At 41.8% G+C, this 14326-nt stretch overlaps 1 protein-coding gene across 1 annotated transcript in view; it reads left to right on the top strand.

The window, feature by feature from the left end:
* Window positions 1–14326, top strand: part of LOC136864677 (stalled ribosome sensor GCN1) — a 599881-nt gene that overhangs the window by 139903 nt on the left and 445652 nt on the right. The window lies entirely within an intron of this gene.

Raw genomic sequence — 14326 nt, 5'->3', positions numbered from 1 at the left:
ATATCAGCAGTCCAGATGATGTTTTTCTATGGTTTTCCATTGTTTGCCCTTTTCACATCAGGCAAATGCTGGGGCTGTACCTTAATTAAGGCCAGGACCACTTTATTTCCACTCCTAGCTCTTTCCTGCCTCATTGTCGTCATAAGACCTATCTGTGCGGGTGCGATATAAAGCAAATACAGTAGAATCCTGTTAGCACGTTCCTCAACAACACTTTTTCCCGTTAAGCACGTCGAATTGTAAGTCCCAGTCCCAAAGTAATAAATTTTATGTAAAATATTGCTTTAGTGCGTTTTTGCGCTCCCACTTCCTACGTTCAAATTTTGTCATTCTTCATTCAATATTTTGGCCAGCCCTTGTGCATTTGTCAGTTCAGTTGGACATGCAGCCACTGACGTGCTCGCATGTTCGTGATGCGATGTGTGTTAGGGCAAGAGAGAATGCTTAATTACCCCTACAGACAGCTGGCGTCATGCATTTCATGTTGTAAACATTGGAACATGCCCTCGAGCATTGACAAGACTAGTTTCAGGACTTCACATGTTCGTTTTTCTCTAGTAGCATTCGGAAACGAGCCGAGAGAACGGCTGTAGTCTCCCTTCACATCGCTTTGCCTTGTACAGTATTACAAGGATTGGCATTCAGTTGCTGTTTAAAGTATCGTCTCGTTGAATTCTGTTGAGGTAGTCTTCACTTCTAGGATCATACAGACATCGGTATTGCTCATGAAGTACTAAGAGTTCGACTTCTGGTCCACTCCAACAGTATGAATCTTCCTGTAGCGGTCAATCACCTCATTCGAGTGGAGTCGGTTCAGATTCTGTCAGTTCGGCCAAGGTTAAGTGATTCCCTAAATTTGGTGCAGTAGCAGCAGAGCTCAGCTCAGTTTGGCAGCAAGTGTGCTCTCTGTAGTGTCGTCTATTCATTCGGTGACAATTGCTTGCTGTATAGTGATATAGTGTTCATGGCTATATTTATCTGGGCATTATTTACATGTTTGCAATGGAGAGGAGGAAAGCGAGGCGAATAACAAACGGCGAAAAACACAAATCCTTCAAAAAGGGGATCGCATTCGAAATACGAAATGTTTGGAAGTAGTGCAGAAGGTAAACATTCCTCAGTCAACTTTAAATACAATTGTTAACAAACGTAAATGTTTTGAAACTGCTTTTGTAGAAGAGAAAAGTGCTCAAGGGAAACTTAATCGCTGGGGTCAGTTTCCAGAATTAAAGAAGCTGTTCTAAATTTGTTTGTGCAAGTGCGAGCTTCAAACGTGCTGGTAGACGGTACTGTGGTTTGAGCTCAGGCAACACTTATTGCATAGAAGATGGGACTTGATGTTCTTAAAGTATCTAATGGGTGGATTGACAGATTCAAGAATCAACACGACCTGGTTTATAGACGTGTGCGTGGCGAAGCTGCTGCCCTAGATACTAACACTACACTGTGCAAAACTATTGAAACATGGAAAACTAAGCTTCCTGCAATTTTGAAAGAATATTGTCTTGATATTTTTAATGCAGATGAAACAGGGCTGTTTTTTTTCTTTTTTTTTATCTTCTAGATAAAACCCTGGATTTTAGGGGCGCAAAGTGTCACAGGGGCAAACTTAACAAGGAAAGGCTTAGTTCTGCTGTGCTGTAATGAAAGTGGACCCTCCTTTTTAATAATTGCATGATCAGATAATGCTTCACCTACTCTAATTCCCTGAGTCCTTTTTTCTAGAAATGTAGCCACCCATTCAACCACTCTTTTGTCCAGTCCAGTGGCCCTAATTTTTTGTCAGTAATCTCCCATGATCTACCCTTTCAAAAGCCTTCGATAGGTCAATAGCAATACCATCCATTTGAACTCCTGAATCTAAAATATCAGCTATATCCCTTTCAGACCTGAAAGAAAACTGGACAGTGGCGTATACTGAGGGCTACCAAGGCTATCAGTGAAGCCCAAACCTCAAATGCGAGCGATGGATATCTAAAGCACATTATATTGTAAGCATCTGACACATTGTTCCATTTGCAAACTTTGAAAGCAATGAGAAAAGACGTCGCACGTATTTCTGAGAACAAGGCTTCGGAGACTGATATTGCAGCCCAGACTCTGGTCCCGCTCCCCTCGACTCGCCTCACGCGGCATGCTGCTGTATGCCTACAGGCGCGGGGACCCGCGGAGCATAGGTGTGCAAGGCTTCGGTCCGTCAGATCGCCACTGCTAACTATCAACCATGCGTTCATCATCGCATATATTTCCTCACCTCATCCTTCTGACTTAATTATATAGATGAAGGAGTGCTGGTATTTCTCATCCCCTTACTTCTACATCCTTGTAGGAAAACACTGCAGGTCTGCTGTTATAGGAGTAATATAGTTTTATTTTTATAGGTAGATCTGCTTAAATGACATGAAATCTTTCAGGTTTAGTGTTCTCTTTTGTTGGTTGGAATTGAACCCGTGATAAGGGGTCGGGCACCACTACTGATTTTCCAAGGAAGATAGTTAACCAGTGAACGATGAGTACGACCGCTGTAAAATTCAACACTGTTATTTAACGATTATGACGATGACGTTAATAATAATAATAATAATAATAATAATGGTGGTGCATGGCATTTGTATAGGCTTGGTGATGACCTAATAAGGATAAAATGAATGGCGAAGACGTCAAACACCCAGTCCCCCAAACCAGGAGAATTAACAGTATGAGAGGGTTGATTCTGAAAATCGAACCGGGGCCGTCGGGCCAAAGGCAAGCATTCTATCCATTTAGCCTCAAAGCTGGACTTCAATTTGCTAAACCTTAGGCTACCAACTCGATCGATCAGGTGTTGAGTATTGACAGTGGCAGAAGCCAGGGCAGTAGCTTGTGAAGCAGCCTTGACAACACAGCAGGCTTCTCCGTTGGCTATTGGCTGCAGCTCAAAACGCGTAAGGCCTGACGTTCCCTAAACCAACTATCGAAAAGGGGTAATCTAAGTCTAGTGGTAGCCCATGTCTTGATACCAGCATACACCAGTGTCGACATGATATACAGTATTATCGCCAGCGGTTCAGTCCACGGAGTCAATAACTTCAAGTGAGTAAGTCGGAAGCATGCTTCAGTCAACAGTTCTGTAGGCCCATTCCTTTGTTCGCAAACCCTAACTCTGTATGAGTTGTAGTCAAGAAAATACAGTAGTATGCAGTTAGTGTAGTTGTACTATAGAGGGTGGAAGGCTGAGGGAGGCTCCTTTGACAATTAGTCAGTCAGCAAAACCCAGAGCTTGCGTCCATGTTGAAACCAAGCAAATGCGAGTCAAACTAACTTGAGGGATTTTCAGGCAATCTAGAAACTTCAGATTTGATACCAGAGAACCTGAAGTCACCAATATCCCTAGAAACTCTCTTAAAGGGTTGAGTTGGTTGGAGTTGGGGTACGATATTGAGACTCAGAAGCAATAAAGCATAAGTATGAAAGTGTATGTATTTTTTCACCCAGTGGAAAACATCATTTCAATAGTTTTTGTGGGCTTATAAGCTTCTTGGAACTTCAAATTATTTTTTTATCGTCAAACCTTGAGAAAGTGTTGAGGTAAATGTTCGAGATATTAAGGAGGTAATCTTTATTAATAAAAGGAAGTCAGGGTGTAGCAATACATACATACATACATACATACATACATACATCATTATTATAGACTGTTATGCCTTTCAGCCTTCAGTTTTTTGCTAGTTGCTTTACGTCGCACAGACACAGATAGGTCTTATGGCGACGATGGGATGGGAAAGGCCTAGGAGTTGGAAGGAAGCGGCCGTGGCCTTAATTAAGGTACAGCCCCAGCATTTGCCTGGTGTGAAAATGGGAAACCACAGAAAACCATCTTCAGGGCTGCCGACAGTGGGGCTCGAACCCACGATCTCCCGGATGCAAGCTCACAGCCGCGCACCTCTACGCGCACGACCAACTCGCCCGGTAGCGTTCAGTTGACAAGCCTCTGTGAATTTACTAACCTCCACCACAATCCTCTATTTGTAGATAGTTCTGTGGTCTGGTTTAGTTCTATACCTCTTTTCTTTAAATCGCTCGTAACCGAGGCTAACCATCGTCGTCTTGGTCTCTTTCTACTTCTCTTACCCTTCATAATAAAGTCCATTCTTCTCCTAGGTAACCTCTCCTCCATTCGCCTCACATGACCCCACCAACGAAGTCGGTTTATGCGTACAGCTTCATCCATCGAGTTCATTACTAACTTTGCCGTTATTTCCTCGATTCCGAGTACCCTCGTGATATTGCTCCCACTTGTTTGTACCAGCGATCATTCTCGCTACTTTCATGTCTGTTACTTCTAATTTACCGGGCTCGATAGCTGCAGTCGCTTAAGTGCAGTCAGTATCCAGTATTCGGGAGATAGTGGATTCTTGCCCTTTCCTGTCCCATCGCCGTAAGACCTAAGTGTGTCGGTGCGACGTTAAGCAACTTGCAAAAAAAAAAAAAAAAAAAAAAAAAAATCTAACTTATGAACAAGAATATCCTAAGTCCATCCTGCTTTCACTGCCGTAAAGCAAAGTTTGTCTGAAAACAAACCCATGTAAAGGTAGTTTCGTCTGGGAGCTCACTTTCCTCATACAGAATACTCAGTGGCATATACTGAGGGCTACAAAGGCTATCGATGAAGCCAAACCTCAAATGAGAACGATGGAAATCTAAAGCACATTATAATGTAAGCATCTGAAACATTGTTCCATTTACCAAACTTTGAAAGCAATGTGAGAAAACGTCTCATTTATTTCTGAGAGCAAGGCATCGGAGACTGATCTTGCAGCCCAAGCTCTGCGTCCCTCTCCCCTCGACTCAATTCGCTTCTGAATGGCTGATAAGTGTGAGGACCGGGGGGATAGGTGTGCTAGGTTTCGTTCCGTCAATCGCCACTGCTAACAACTGTGCGTTCCTCATAGTATATCCACTCATGTTCATAAAAAAACAACACACTTTGAAAGACTAGAGATAGGAAGTTCATATTCCCTGAACATGTTCATATTCATGGCTGAAACCTGACAAATGACGAACGTATCACATACTGATACAGATATACAGACTGCTCTCTGAAGACAGACCACTGTACATTTCATCCCAGCTTAAGTATTTGTCCTCTTTTTCACAGCAGTAATACCTGCTCTGGTTCCTCCCTTTCTATTCCTGTTCACCAATCCTCTATGTACAACAATTCCTTTGTTGTGGCGGGTTCTAGACTTTGGAATTCCTTGCCTGTCAGTGTCACCTGATTCCACAGTTCGTCTTTGGTGGTTGGCATTGGGTCATAGCGCCGCGCCCGTCCTTTGACCATATTCCACACATTCTCAATTGGCGACAAGTCCGGTGATCGGACGGGGCAGGGCAACAGCCTGACATCCTGTGACAACAAGAAGGTACGTGTTCGTACAGCAACATGTGGTCGCGCATTGTCCTGCTGAAATATTGCGTCCGGGGTGTCGTGCAGAAAGGGTACGGCTACGGGTCGTAGGATGTCATTTATGTAGGTCAAACTGGTAACATTGCCCTGGTCACGCATTAGCAGTGATTTGAGATTGTACCCAATAGCAACCCTCAACACAAGGCCTTGAGTTTACGCTGTATGTCTCGTGCGAATGCAGTCAATGTGATGCCTCTCCCCGTCTGCAGTGAACCAAAATGCGGCCATTATTTTCAAACAAACAGAACCTGGATACGTCCAAAAACACTACCTGCTGTCATTCCTGTCCCCAGTGACGTCGTTCCATACACCATTGCAGTCTATCATGTTTATGCGCATTAGTCAAAGGTAGGCGGGGAAATGGACGACGCGCCAGTAACCCAGATCGTAATAAACGGCGCCGGACTGTCACTCCTGATAGTGTTCGATGTGTTACACTGTTCCGCTGTTGCGCCAGAGCCAAGAAGGACGCAAATCTGTCCTGCAATGCCATCGGATGAGGTGTCGGTCCTCCCGGGGTGTGGTCTGGGTGCCGCAACTAGACTCATCTCGTCGTGTTCTACGACCTTCTGTGAACCATTCTGTACACACCCATTACACTGCTGACACATTTCGTCCCACACTAGCAGCAATTTCCTGGATGGATGCATCACGTTTTCTCATGCCAATAATGCGCCCTCTTTCAAACTCACTCATTTGACGGTACGGTTCTCGCATACGTCTGCATGGCATCCTGCAAGTCTGCTCAAGTTACACTGATCCATTATCTTCGGTTTATAGTGACGAGAGCCGCAGACATATTTTACCAGACGGTGGTGGTGCGCCGAGATATCGATATGGACCTTGATTTGTGGGCCGACATGCTTCAAACACTAATCATTTCTTTAGAACATACTAATGCACATGTCCTGTGAATATGAACTTCCTATCTCTAGTATTTCAAGGTGTTCTAGATTTTAAGAACATTCCAGTACTTCTTCACCTCATACTTCTGACTTAATTATAAAGCTAAGAGTCCTGGTATTTCACTCCCGTTTACTTTGCATTCTTATAGGAAAACACTGCAGGGCTGCTGTTATGAATTTCGTTTTATAGGTGTAGGTAGATCTGCTAAAATGAAAGACAATCTTTCAGATTTAGTTTTATCTTTTGTTGGTTGGAATCGAACCCTTGATCGTGGGTCGCAAACCACCACTGACCTCTCGAAGAAGCCAATAAACCAGTGAACGATGGGTAAGACCGCTGGCATTGCTGGATAATAATAATAATAATAATAATAATAATAATAATAATAATAATAATAATGCATGGAATCTATATAGGCGTGGTGATCACCTAATGAGGATGAAATGAATGGGGAAGACGTCATAAACACCATTTCCCCAAGCCAGGGGAATTAACAGTACGATGGGGGGGGGGGAGGGGAATTGATTCTGAGAATTAAACGGGGGCCATGGGACCAAAGGCTGGCTTTCTATCCATTTAGCCACAAAGCCGGACTTGAATTTGCTAAACCTTGGGCTACCATCTCCACTGATCAGATGTTGAGTATTGGCAGTGGCAGAGGCCAGGGCAGTAGCTTGTGAAACAGCCTTGACAATGCAGCAGGCTTCTCCGTTGGCTATTGGCTTCAGCTAAAACCGCAATGTTTGACGTTCACTAAACCAACCATCGAAAAGGGGTAACCTAACTCCAAGGGTAGCCCACGTCTTGATTCCAGCATACACCACTGAAACTGGAGGTGTAAATTTTTGTTTGTATGTCAAAAACTGACTAAAATGCTCCTCAATACACATATTGATAATTTATTTTACAAAATAAAAACCAACATCCAAAAAACAGGACCCACACAATTGTGCGTATCAAAATTCAAAACCTCGTATCACGTACGATGGTGTAGCTTCAAAATTTACGTTCACTAACCAATGTTCACACTTCATTGAATATATTCCGGTATTCAGTAAAGCTTCTAGATTAATATAAACGCAGTAAATAAATACTTACTTTCGGCACTACTGCTTCCTGCCATCTCGCCGATCAACTGTGCTTTTTAAACTCTTCTTCCTTCGCCCTGGCGGTCAAGTGCATACTAAAATCAATTGAAATACACGCCACGTGTCCTGCACAATCACTGCAGTCCGGGCTAGCGCCGAAAAAACATCAAATACGGTCAGGGATAACTAAAATACGAACCCGCACAATTGTGCGTACACGGTCTGAAAGGGATATCTTGCTGGAATCCTAGAAGTTGAGCTTCGGTGCAATAACCTTTCCTAAACCCAAATTGTCTTCTATCAAACCAGTTCCCACGAATCTACTACGCTGGCAAGGCAGGGGGAGAGGTGATACTCCCACGTGGCACATCCCAGGTGGTAGATATGGGGGTCCTAACCGGCTTGCCGGCGAACTTGAGCAAAATAAAATAGCTCCCGCAGACCAAACATACAACCCTCTGTGAGTGGGGGATGCAGACGAAGAATACACCCGTGGTATCCCCTGCCTGTTGTAAGAGGCGACTAAAAGGGGTGATCAAGGGATGACGTTAGAACCATGAAACTACTTGGGCATAGTACCATTACATGAGGAACACCATGGGTCGACATTACTTGCAGCGAGTACCACCATGTGAGGGACACCATGGATCTACGTCACCAATGAGTAGTGCCTTTACGTGAGGAACACCACGGTTCTGTAGTTCGTAGGGTCTAAGTTCGTGTGTACTCCACTGAAGCGGGGGAGCGGGCATTGGGATGCGCGAACTAATGTCCATGTGTCGTTCCCTTGGTTCAGAATGGATTTGCGCTACCTATGAGTACTATCACTTTACGAAAAACACCATGGGTGTACGTTGCCTGTAATTAGTACCACTATGTGAGAAAAACCACTGGTTTGGGTGTCGCCTGTGGTAAATACTACTGTGTGCAAAAACCATGGGTGTGCGTTACCTGAGTAGTCCCATTGTGTGACGAATACCATGGTTTTGTATTACTTGTGATTTTTACTATTATGTGTCATATATCCTGGGTCTACAGTGCCTATGATTAGTACACTATATGAGCAACACCATGAGTATATGTTGCCCGTGATTAGTTCCACTTAGGCCAGGCAAGTTAGCTGTGCGGTTAGGGGCACGCAGCTGTGAGCTCACATCCGGGATATAGTGGGCTTGAACCCTACTGTCGGCAGCCCTGAAGATGGTTTTCCATGGTTTCCCATTTTCATGCCAGGCAAATGCTTGGGCTGTACCTTAAGGCCACGGCCGCTTCCTTCCCATTCCTAAGCTTTTCCTATCCCATAGTCACCATAAGACCTATCTGTGTCGGTGTGACGTGAAGCAAAAAAAAAAAAAGAAAGTTCCACTTAGTGGGGGGGACACCACAGGAATACCGGCACCTATGATTAGTTCCACTATGTGCGGAGCACCATGGGTCTGCGTTGCTTGTGAGTAGTACCCTTATGTGCGGAGCACCACGGGGTTTGTGTTACCTGTGAGTGATGCCATTATGCGAGACATAGGATAGGTATACATTTCCAGTGATTAGCACCACCATTAGGGCAACACCATGAGTCTACATTACCTGTGATGAGTAACGCTATGGGAGGAACACTATGGTTCTACCACCCAGTGATTAGTACCGTTATGGGGGCCTGGCGACCTGGATTTTGGACCCCTTGAGATAATAATGCATCATCCCATTAATTCAGGCTTTGTGAAGTCAGCGCACACACCCAGCCCCCGAACTGTCGAATTAACCAACGAAAGATAAAATCCCCTACCCGATAAATAAAATTGTTTCTGTTTCACTATAATTTTTTAATCATTTGTTTTAGGTTCTAGTCAGTGGATAAATTTCGAAGTTTTAATTTTTGTTTCATTCACCTCTTACCATTAGGGGCCAATGACCTAGCTATTAGGTCCCTTTAAAGAAGAATCATCATCATCTAACCAGTTACTAATTACTGAAACATGTCTAATATAATCAGAAATAATGCATTCCCAGAGCTTACAAACTACACGTCAAGCTGACTGGCCTGTAATTTTCCGCTTTGTCACCCTTTCCCTTGTACACTGGGGTTATCAACCACTGCAGTCTTTCTAGCTTTCAACTTTTGTGTCTTTTTATAAATGTGTTTATTATCATAGGTAAATTTCAGTATTTTACCATTATTAATTGTCTCTCAGGACATTATCAAACTACAGTTACATATTGCTGACTGAATACTTCTGCCTTCTGTTAGTCCTCGCATATATACTCCCCTTGTTCGTTAATGATCCCAAGAATGTCCTTCCAGGAACCTGTTTCTGCCTTAAAGTATCTGCAGTAAAACCTTGATGCATCGTTTTTCAAGGTGGAGGGGGAAAATGACAGTGGATGTGGGGAAAATGATACATGCGGGCGACATATAAAATAGAGGGAAAGGAAATTAATAAAATATGGGTACTGTATTTGGGCATTTTTCGTCATGTAAATAATAATAATAATAATAATAATAATAATAATATGGTAATGATGGCATGTGGCCTCCGAAGCCAGGTGGAGATCTTTCGAGTTGTCGCATGATAGGCGGTCTATGCCCTTATGAAAATGCGGCTCTACCTAAGGTGAACCCTAATGGGCAAGTCGGCACAAACACCCAGCCCCCGAACTGTCGGAATTAACCAACAAAAGTTAAAATCCCCGAGCCGATCGTAACCTCGAACTGGAGGCCAACACGTGCTAACCATTTAGCCGTGGAGCTGGACATGCTCATACTATACTTAACAGTACAAAATATTAGTCATGACATACGCGATGAAAATAAAAAACTTGACTTTTACGCCATGTCGTTTCACTTTTCCTTACATCTCGTAGTAATTGGAAAACCTTCAAGGTCAGTTCTCATATTGCAAATTAATGATATACATGAATATTATGGCGATAACCTGTATTTTGTAAAGATTCCGCAGACCCTTCGCAAACGATAGGTTAGAGATCCGACGAGGCGCGGCTGGGTCGATGTCACAGAGGTTAGAAATTCAACGTGGCGCGCCTTGCACGATTTCACAGCGGGCTAAATGATGCTGCCAACTTAGGAATTAGTTTCAAGACTAGGCTAGTGAAAAGATTATTGGTCTGGCTTGGTTAGGTCCGGCTTGTAACAAGACAACTGGGCAGGGGGCAACAAAGTGGTCAACAGGCCTCTAGCATCCCACACACATTATAAGGTATGATGCAATTAATAACTCTGTGACTAATTAAAACGTACCTGGTGCAAGCCGTGACTATTTTAAACTACGCGATTTTCTCTTTTTCAACGAATCTGTCAGCCCTACCCAACCAATAGCAACACAGAAGATGGTTGCAAATTTGAGTTCTACAGTGCCTCAGTTTTATTTCTTGTAAATAAGAATAGTTCTAGGGGCCGCTTAGTGGGTCGAGGAGAAGCGTTGGCACCCGGAGACTTGTGGTGAGTAACCTGCACATAATACTACAGCGTACGAGATCCTTGCTCAAGACCAGCAACTTGTAATTGCTCGTACATTCTTGCTTAACAGGTTGCCGGTAATACATGCTACAGTATTCAGCTCTCTCCTTAAATTAAAAAAGAAATTGGCATATATTTTTCTTAGTGCGATCGATCCATGCGGGGAAATTGTGGTAGAGGACAAATTTTTTGATGATTGATGCGATAAAGCGATAGTTCAAAAAACGATAGATGCGGGGAAATTTAACATTGGTTTATATGGAACATTTTTGGGACCGAATAAATTGAACGATGGATATGGGTTAAACAACAGTCCCGGGAATGATGCATCGAGGTTCTACTGTATACATGTTCTTCCATTGCTCCCTAAAATTCATGTGGCTCCCAATTATGTTTGCCAACATGTTATCCTTTGCTGATTTTTTTTTTTTAGCTGAATTCAATTTTCTAGTGAGCTGCTTCAGACTATGCCAGCCCTGTGTGTAGGGGTAGCGTGCCTGCCCCTTATCTGGAGGCCCCGGGTTCGATTCCTGGCCAGGTTAAGAATTTTTATCTGGGTCTGAGGGCTGGTTCGAGGTCCACTCGGCCTACATGATTACAATTGTGGAGCCGTCTGTCCCTGAGATGGCGGGCCCGGTCTAGAAAACCAATTCCTTTAGTTTTGCTAATTGCCACCTTTTCAATACAATAAAAATATATTACAAACTTACATATTTATTATGATGTTTATATGGTACATGTTTCGCTCCTTTTCGTGAGCATCATCAGCCAAACTATCATTAATCTAAGATTATATAAGATCATAAAACAATATTTTTGGTTCAAGATTACTCCTATAAAACTAATTGATAATCTTATAACATTTTAAGTCACACCAACAATAAAACTATGTCTTAAGCTAACACTTTTTGTCTAAAATCTTCTTCAGTCTAACATTTTATTGCGAAACTCATCTGGTGAACATCTTTTAAAATTGTTTAAAAATAAGAATAAAATAAAAAACTTTTGAGATCTGGCTAGTTGTGTTGCTTAACTTGTATAATTGTCATTAAAACTTCATAAGAGTATTGAATATTTTCTGCAGTTGATAATTGTCATTATGGTCGATAGACTTGATCTCGTTGCTGGAGTACCATTGCTGGAGTTTGGCTGATGATGCTCACGAAAAGGAGCGAAACATGTACCATATAAACATCATAATAAATATGTTTGTAATATATTTTTATTGTATTGAAAAGGTGGCAATTAGCAAAACTAAAGGAATTATATCACAAGTAGATCTTCAATACGGACAAGGAAAATGAAGTTTATAACCTGCAACTAGAAAACCAAGCCAAGAGGATTCGTCGTGCTCGCCACACGACACAGTCTTGTAAATGAAATATGGACGTTTATTACGAGAAATGTGTGCGAATGTGCACGTATATCGATTGCCAATCTCTCTCTCTCCCTCGCGTGCTATGTTCATGTTCATTCACATTAGTGTAGTCCATTCTAGAGATTAGTCACTAGATTTGGAGTGTTTTTAGTAATGTATTGACAGAATTTCAAAGATAGCAACTAGTGACTTTTGTAGAAATTTTAGGAGGCATTTGGAGACTATTCTGGCAAATTTTAATTCATGACTTGATAAGTAGCATTGCACTTTGCATAATTGTGCGGGCATGTGATGAAATATATTAATCTATGCATTTGCTAAGTAATGGCATCTAAGTGCATGACTGATTCCACATGTGGAGCATGAGTTCATACTATTTTTGGATGGCTTATTAAGATCAATCATTTCACTCACATAGGCTACTGAGGGAATAGAGATTTTATTTTTTAGCCTTGTAGCTTTATAGCAACAGTTGGATTTTGAGACAATAAGTGTTATAATATGTACCATAGTACTGCTGTATTGTTTGAAGTTGTGGCAGTGTTCCTAATTGTTATTAGAAGTGTTATTGAATGTGTGAATATGGGGGGAGCAGTCACATGTTCAAAGCTAAGGAGTCGGACCAAGTGAATTGATGGTGTGCTGTTCGGGACACGCTGATGTTAGCCTGCATTCGGGAGATAGTGGTTTTGAACTCCACTGGCTGCAGCCCTGAAGATGATTTTCTGGGGTTTCCCATTTTCACACCAGACAAATGTTGGGGCTCTACCTTAAGTCTGTGGTTAATTCCTTCAGACTCCCAGCCCTTTCCTACTCCATTGTCACCGTAAGACCTATTTGTGTCGGTGCGAGGTAAAGCAAATTTTAAAAAATCGTAAAGAATCGGCATAAGTGTTCAACTGTTTCAGTGATTCTGCATTGCAGGAATGCACTAAGGGTTTTACGGAAAACATGTTATTGGTATGAACTTTCAGAAAAGTTAGGCGTAAAATTGGTGTATGCCTATATCAGCAAGTATATGCAACCTTCTTTGTCTGTTGTGGAGAAGCTGGAAAATTAAGAATTACTTTTCTAATAAGGTACGTGAATTTAATTTGTTAAACGATTATCATACAAATAAAGTGCAACTGGATTATGTGGTTAATTCGATTTAGCAACTTTTAATTTAGAATTTGGCAACTTTTGGCTAATGCAGGTTGGCAACACTGGAACGTATGTTTCTGTTGAGTGTTCTTTTATGTATTTGTGTTCAGCGTTGTTCTCTTCTGTTTGCTTTGATACGTGTGTGTGTGTTTCAGTGAAGCATATCCAGTATTTATTGAAGTTTTTATAGTAGGTTAAATGTTACTTGGTTTCCTGAATCCCTGAAGGTGATTTGTTTTCATGTTAAGTGGCTGTTTATAGATTATAATGCAAATTTGTCATATTGTAGTGTTCTTTTCTTAGTGTTTGATTGGTCACTTTGGCCAAGAAATAAAATTCTGTTTTCTCGAAACAGAACAGTTTCCGTGCATTATTGATTCCGGGAAAGGTGCATCTTCTGTATTTTGTATTGTTTGTTGATGTGATATTTCTGTATCACATAGTGGAAAAAATGATGTTTCAAAACACGTGGAAACAAAGAAACACCGAGAAAACGTCAAGTGTATAGACAGTAATAAAAAATGAAATTTTGCTGTTAAATGTGAAGGTGATTGGGGTGATAAATGCTGAGTGCTTGTTTATATCATTAATTTTGGAGCGTAATTTGCCACTGAATTGTACAGATCATGCAAGTCACCATTTCAGAAAAATGTTCCTGGACAGTGATATTGCAAAGAAAAACGGCTGTGCAAAACAAATCTGCTGCAATTATTGGGGAAATGGCAAAGAACGTGAAAGAAGAAATTGTAGAAACTTTGAAGAAATGGCCATTTTCTGTTTCAAGTGATGGAAGTAACAAAGGAAATAGTAACGTGTATCCCATAGTTGTTACCGTATATAATCAAAAGATACAAAAAATTGGAAGCTGCTTATTATCTGTCCTTAACTTGAAA

Source organism: Anabrus simplex, chromosome 2 (assembly GCF_040414725.1).
Source record: "Anabrus simplex isolate iqAnaSimp1 chromosome 2, ASM4041472v1, whole genome shotgun sequence".
Lineage (NCBI taxonomy): Eukaryota > Metazoa > Arthropoda > Insecta > Orthoptera > Tettigoniidae > Anabrus > Anabrus simplex.
The sequence above is the reverse complement of the archived record's forward strand: the minus strand, read 5'-3'. Positions and strand labels throughout refer to the sequence as shown.